The following is a 7,705-nucleotide window of genomic DNA, read 5'->3' as shown; positions in this document are numbered from 1 at the left end:
CAAAACGTCATGTTCACTAAGAGAAAAATTTGACGGATGGGGTAAATTGATTAACGTTGTGAAATTTCATGGGGGTAATTGAAGTTTTGTTAATTTCAGGGGGGGTAATTGATGAAACTTACAACTTCAGGGGGGTAATTGCCTATTTACTCATATTTCCACTGCCTGTGTTTTCCGCTAAGTATATGTAATGCTCATAATTCATTCGCGATGAGTTTGTGATCATAGTATGAGGTTTTTAAAAAAAAAATAAAAAAAATAAAAGTGCTTATAACATATTGTTGATATTTGCTTCAAATTTGTGGTCTGGAAGAACAGAGAAATCGTGACACGATTTCGAGGTGCCGTGAGCTAGTTTGCAGGACGCCAAATCGTGGCACGATCTTGGGAAATCGTGACACGATTCAGAAACTTGCTCGTTAAGTATCCTTGATAAGGACTGGTCATACCTTGGTACGGACGCAAATCGTGGCACGATTTCTTCAGAGGAAGACTAGTATATATTGTGTTCTTGTGCAGATTTGGGGAGAGCTTGGAAGAACTTAGAGTGAGAAACTTGGATTACAAAGGAGGGAACCAAAGGGTTGAGTGTCTTTGTAGAGAGTGTCTCTTGGGTTGGGAAAAAACATTGTAATCACCTTGGGTAGTGAGGAGTTCATTAGTTGGAAGGATCTAAAGCTTCCTCTAGTGTCTTCTCTTAGGGTTCATAGTGTGAGAGTGGGGAAACACCAAAGGGTAGAATCTAGGTCTTGTTTCTTGTGTAAGCTTGCAGGCTATTGTTTCTTGTAACCCTTTGTAACACTTTCATCATATTGGATTGGAGAGCTGCTCTCTCCCCCAGATTAGGCCATATTGGCTGAACTGGGTCAACAATCTTCTTGGTGTTTTGTTCTTCCTTTCTTGCTTATCTTGTTTTGCTTTGTTCTCTCTTTGTGTGGTTTTGCTCTACACTAGTCTAGGGTTGTTTTGTTGTTGTTGCTTGGAAACCATTTTGTTTATTGATTACCACTATCTCTTGCTCCACACATCTTTGTTTTTCATTGGTGTGAGTTTCAACCGGATTCACAACACATATCATTAATAAGAGGAGTTTCAATACCATAAGGTATTTTAAAATAGACGGTGGGACTAATTGATAAAGTGGCCTCACTTGCTAAAGCGTGAGCAATCACATTTGCTTGTCGCCGATTGAACTCTACTTGGGAGTTTGTAAAAGCTGAGAAGATATGTCTGCAAGTTGCGATGACGTGACCGAATTTCGTAACATCTATCCGTCTTGTGTGAAAAGCATCCATTGTTATTTTTTAATCGAGCACAAAATCAACGTTGTAGAAATGCATATATTGCATCCATTGCATCACATAGAGTAAACCAAGTGCTTCACCCACGTGTACAAAACTCACAGGAGACAAACTCATGGGTTTTGGCCAAGACAAAAGCACCGTCATCATCACGCAAACAAATGTCAATACATGTACGGTTCCGAAGTGATGAGAAGGATGCATCAACATTACATTTGTAACGACCTTGTTGGAGTTTATGCCACTGTTTTGGGTCTATTTTAGTTGTAAATAGTATCTTTCTAATTTATTGAGATGACAAAATTGAAATAAATGACATTTGGGAAATGTGGGGTATAGGCGAAGCGATGACTTGTATATTTTTGAAAAATTATAATTTTAAAGATGTTTGACTATCATATATATCCATATTTTCCTCGATGCCAATGTAATGTTAGAGCATCTTGACTGGGAAATATATTTCCTCTACATTCAAAAATAAACTGCAAGAGATTTTGTGCTATAGTTTTTTTTTTTTAAATAAAATGTTCAAATCAATATAAATTAGTATTCTTTTGTAGGAATATAATTTGATTTTTTTTGTCTAGTAGCCTAGTGGCTAGAACTCATACAATTATATGTGGAGAAGTGGGATGTCCGGGGTTCGAATCCCGGTACGAGAACATATAATTTGATATTTTATTCCCTTGTGATAATGAATTGCCCATGCTATGTGATTTTTTTTCCTCTCCTAGAGTTTGGGTTTCGCCTCCACATGTTGTTCATCAAAGTTCTCACTGACAACTTATACAACATTTTTCGATCACCAAGCTTTATCTAGAAGATCTGGCTTGAGACCCAACAAAATAACACTTCACCTGGACATGTTAAAACCTTAATTTTCAACTCCTTCCTCCCCAAAAAGTATCCGTTTTAGATATAATCGTCGAGATCACAATGGAACAAAAAATAACACTTGTCGCTCTTTCTCTTTCTCGGGTGGTTGCACCTGTGCATTTGTTTTGAGATCCAAAAAAAGGAAGATAGATAATCCACTCATTATTACTTAAATTGTGTTTTAATTTCGCAACTAAGCAAATTAAGATGTGTTTTAATTTCACAACTAAGCAAATAAGATGTGTTTTCATTGTCATTGTTTCTTCTTCAATGTATGAATCTGGGTCATGTTGGACGAAGACGAAAATGATAGAAGATGGTGAAGATTGGAGGAATCTATGTGGGAGTTGGGTGATGTGAATGACATATGGAAGTCCATGTTATTAAATGTGGCCACATAAAATGCCAACTGTGTTTCCACTTTACTCTTCTGTCAGAGTATTATTTTATGTTATTTCTCGTTAAATTTAATATTTTCATTTTTTGTAATATTGAATTTTAGGCAAATGTTAATAATTAATGATTGTGTTAGTTTTAAAAATCAAACCCGAAATCTCTTACTTAAAATTCTTTTAATGTGTTTAGGCTCACTAACTAAGATGCCTATGTGGAACATATTTTTTTCTTTCTTTTCTGTGTGGTTCTACTCCAAATATCAAGTACATATAGCACATCAAACATGATCAATATATTTTTTCATATACAAAAAGGATATATAATTTTTTTCTTTAAGCACGTGTGACGCCTTTTTATCACATGTCACACCATCTATATTTTTAGTTTCACCTATATTTTGTTGTATTTTAAAGATAACTTTTTCTAAGACCGGAAAAAAAAAAGATAACTTTTTCCTTCATATTTGCATTATTTAACAAGATTTAGATTCTCTTATGTTTTAATAAAAAACGAGAGAGCTTCTCTCAAAAAAAAAACGAGAGAGTTGTGTTTATGGAAATGTATAATACTTATAAAATATAGACTTATTGTCAACCCAACCAAGGTAACAAATCAATAGATCGTTAAAGAGTGAATCACACTAATTTAACCAATTATTTAAAGTCAATAGTTGTTGTTTTTTAACCAATCCAAAGTTAACTCATATGTTTATCAAGCAAAATCATAATACAATTTAAGGAACATGAAAGTCAATGAGATAAGTAGAATAGAAAGACATCCCTGCTAAAATATGAGTACCGACTTATCACCCAACGAACATAACTTGAAAATTAGAGTAGTGCAACATGGCACAAAACCTCTGTCGCACCATTTGCACGAATACCTTTAGGACTTGTATCTTCACGCCTCATGTTGTTTAACAATTTATATTTTTGACACAGGTAAAATAAAATATAAAAATTAACTTTTTTTTTTTTTTTCACAATATGTATTGTTTTTACTTTGTTACATGTTACTACAAAATATTCTGCACCCACCACTTCCATCAATTTTCCATATAGTTTGCAGACACGAGTCACAACAACCTGGAGTGGTATCAAACTAGTTTGCAGACACGACATCCTTTGAAAACAATGTAGCGTGAATTCAACAAAGCCACCATCAAGGGACTCACCAACGTGTATCACATACTGAATCCATTTTTCTGCTATCAAGGGCAAGAGCAACCAAGGCTTAATGTTGAAGTGATAATGACTACTAAATTAGTATTTAAATTAGGCTTAAATATGTAAAAGGTCCCTGTAAGTTCACGCATTTTTGGTTTTCGTCCCTGTAAGTTTTTTTTTTTCTAAAATAAACCCTGTATCTTCTTAACCTTTTGAAAATGGTCCTTGCCGTTAGCTTCTGTCAACAAAAACGCCACTGTGGCTAACGGAGCACAGGTGGCAAGTTATGAGTTGGCACATTTGATGAGATGGCATGAGAGATGATTAGTTGTGTAAAGACAGGGACTAAAATCAAAAACGTAAATTACCGCAGGGACTAAAATCAAAAACGTAAAATCAAAATTTCATATTTAAAATCAAGATCTTATTCTTCTTCTTCCCTCATTGTCTTCTTCATCTTCATCACCATATTCATAAATCATCAACACCAAACCCAGGAAAAGAAAAAACAAACATATTTTTTTTAAACAAAACTAATAATCATCAGTCAACAACAACAAGACCCACTATTCATCAACACATTAAAACAACACAAACTCTTTTCATCAATTTCTAATGGAAGCCATTTGAGTTAGTTTTCTATTCTTCACTAGAGCAGCTAATCCTCTGCTTAAAACTTCTTCAGCCAAACAGAAGAGGAGGGGTGAGAGGGGATCCCCCTGCCTCACTCCTTTAGTGCAGTTAAAGAAACCAACAGATTTTCCATTAACATTGATTGAAATTTTAGCAGAATGAAGAATGTTTAGAATCCAATCACAGAAAAGCTGATTGAATCCAAAACAATGAAGAACATGTATGAGGAATTTCCAATTAACAGTATCAAAAGCCTTTCTCACATCAATTTTCAAGGCTAAGTTTCCCCCATAAGACTTCTTGTGAAGAGAATTAATAGCTTCTGAAGTAGTTAAGATGCAGTCTTGAATCTTTCTACCTGGAATGAATCCCCTTTGATTTATAGAAGTGATTTTGGAAGCAATAATTCCCAATATATCAACCAAAATTTTGGTAATGATTTTGAATTGACATTACAATCAAAACATACGATTGAGTAATGAAATTAGAATAAATTGTTGAAGGATAAGGGTTTTGGTTCAAGGGTGCAAGGTATGGGATAGATTGGGGATAGTTTGAGAGGAAGAAGAAGACTGAAATTTGAGAGGAAGAAGAAGATTAACCGTTTTTTTAATTTCATCCCTGTGTCAATTTACGTTTTTGATTTTAGTCCCTGTATTTTAACAACTTATCATCTCTCATGCCATCTCATCAAATGTGCCAACTGCCACGTGTGTTCCGTTAGCCACCATGGCGTTTTTGTTGACAGAAGCTGACGGCAAGGACTATTTTCAAAAGGTTGAGAAGATACAGGGTTCATTTTAGAAAAAAAAAACTTGCAGGGACGAAAACCAAAAATGCGCGAACTTACAGGGACCTTTTACATATTTAAGCCTTTAAATTAAATGGAGAATAAGAAAGAAATAGATGGCTGAAATTAGATTTGAAGAAAGAGATAAATTAATCAAGAATTCATGAATCGTTCAAATGGTGCGGCAAAAGTTGTCGTGCCATAAAATATTTTTCTGAAAATTGTCGTGGCTTATAAGAGTAACTATTCAATCATTTATAATAAAGTTATATTCTAATCTATTTGATTTATTACTAAAGTGAATGTCATCTACCTTTTTTTTTAACAATATAATGCAAAAACAACATTTGTGATACTTGTTACCAAGATCCAGTGGAGCATATTATAGTACCCACAAGCTTCACACAACACTGTTTGAAGATTCATATGACTTCAAATTGTCTTTGCCATTACAAAATGACATTGATCTCCTCTAACACACATTTTAATGCCATAACAGGTCGGTTGTTGGAATATGGATCCATCTACATTGAATTTAAAAATTCCCACACATGCAGGCATGGCAATGGGGCAGGGTGGGGACAGGTTTTACATTCCCCGTCCCCATACCCGATTCTCATACACTTACCCGTTACTTTACCCATACCCAATGAGGATAAGAAATTGAACCTCATCCCCGTCCCTGAAGGGTTCGGATATCCCCGCCCCATCCCTGTCCTCGCATTGAATAAATTTTTTTAATAAAAAATTGAAGTTTTTTTTGCAACCCTTAGAGAAATGTTGTAATGCATTATCCAACAATATACTCATTTTAACATTTGTTAGATCGATTGATTTAGTTACTTCTTTAAATATCAATGGTAGTGTTTATAACACGGTAATTATCAAACAAAATAACATCGTAGTCATACCCAATCAAGGGTTCGATTTTTTTGATTGTGTGCATATGATGCCATATTTGCACATTTGTTAATCATACTTTGCTTTACATTCATAATAACAAACTATACTAAATAAGTAACAAAGATATTTTTTGTAAAAGTTGTTGTCCTTGTTTATTTATTTTGTTAGCATGTTTTTTATTTGTTTGAAAAATCTTAAACGACGTTTATTTTAGAACAAAGCTCATTGATGTATAAAGAATCTTAAGTGAGATTTATTACACAACATTGATCAAATTAAAATATGTTTTGACATTATTCATGTGCTAGCCATTGTCTTTCAACCATTATATCAAATGGCCGATTCCCGGTCCAATTGGCTAGTTTAATCAGGTAGTTTAAAAACACGAGTCTAGGTTGTTACATGTAGTAATTGTTGGTGACATCCGTTTTATTTTGAGACTAACCTATTATTTTAAGGATTATGGATAACTTTTTCCATTATGCATCCCACCTTATATGTTTGTCACCTCCTCTATGGTTTGTTTCTTCTTTTGTGAATCCCGACCATATATTTGAAAGTGTGGCACCCAAAATATATTTTCAAACGATTAACACTCGTTATATATGGTACAATAGGTGAGCACGTGTTGAATTGTGCATGGAAGAAATCTCCGACTGTTAAAGCAATGAATATTGTGACCACGTGACATAGTTATGAAAATACTCGAGGATTAGAGCTCCATGCACATAAGATAGTATGCCTTTGACTTATCATATACGACTCACATATATGCAAGACAAGGCAATGATATGCCCATTCGTCCTTCTTCTGCAAAGTTCCCTTTAATGTTATATTAGCTATCAATATGTAGTAGACTCAATCATCTCAACAAACAATTGTATATTGAATGGTTTTAACATTTTAATGTAATGATTCAAGTTTTTTGACATGTTTGATTACTTCTTGAGGTCCTTCAATAAGTAAGTACTTGAATTATTATGAGAGATGATGAGAGGAGTAAATAACATCCATTGAATTTAATCCAACTTTCAAAAGGCACGCTAATTAATTTTTGTCAACACACGCGCTTGTGATTCTTCTCTTGGCCTCCATACACATCGCCTGCCTCTACATCTTCTTCACTCTCAATGTTAATATGCAGAATTTTTTTGAAGGAATCGAAGTATAATGAAAGGCTGAAAACTTGAGTAAAAAATTTGATTCGATTCCTTTCTTATAAAAAAAAAAAAATACAAAAATTGATTGAATTGATTTTTTAATAAAAAAAATTCCAGAAATTGATTTGATGCACCTAATACAAATTGATTCACAATCTTATAAAAGATTTATAACTATAAAGTCGACAACCTTTCAATCAAAATTGATGCAAAATTCTTCAATTTCAATTTCTCTGAAATTCATCTGAATGGAGAAGGCTCTTATAATTCAAAGACTTGAGCATGTAATGAGTAAAAATACAAACCATTGAATTAAAGATACGTAAGTTCCTTGTTCACCGTCCAATGTCAATGTTGGAACAAACAAACCCCTTTCACCATCCTTAAATCCCATTATTTTATTTTTTTAATTTAGGGCTCTTTGAATTCTTCACTATTGTTTTCAATTTTCATTAGCGTGAAGAAAGATTACTGGTCAAA

The sequence above is a fragment of the Medicago truncatula genome, chromosome 4 (assembly GCF_003473485.1).
Source record: "Medicago truncatula cultivar Jemalong A17 chromosome 4, MtrunA17r5.0-ANR, whole genome shotgun sequence".
In the NCBI taxonomy this organism is placed as follows: Eukaryota; Viridiplantae; Streptophyta; class Magnoliopsida; order Fabales; family Fabaceae; genus Medicago; species Medicago truncatula.
The sequence above is the reverse complement of the archived record's forward strand: the minus strand, read 5'-3'. Positions refer to the sequence as shown.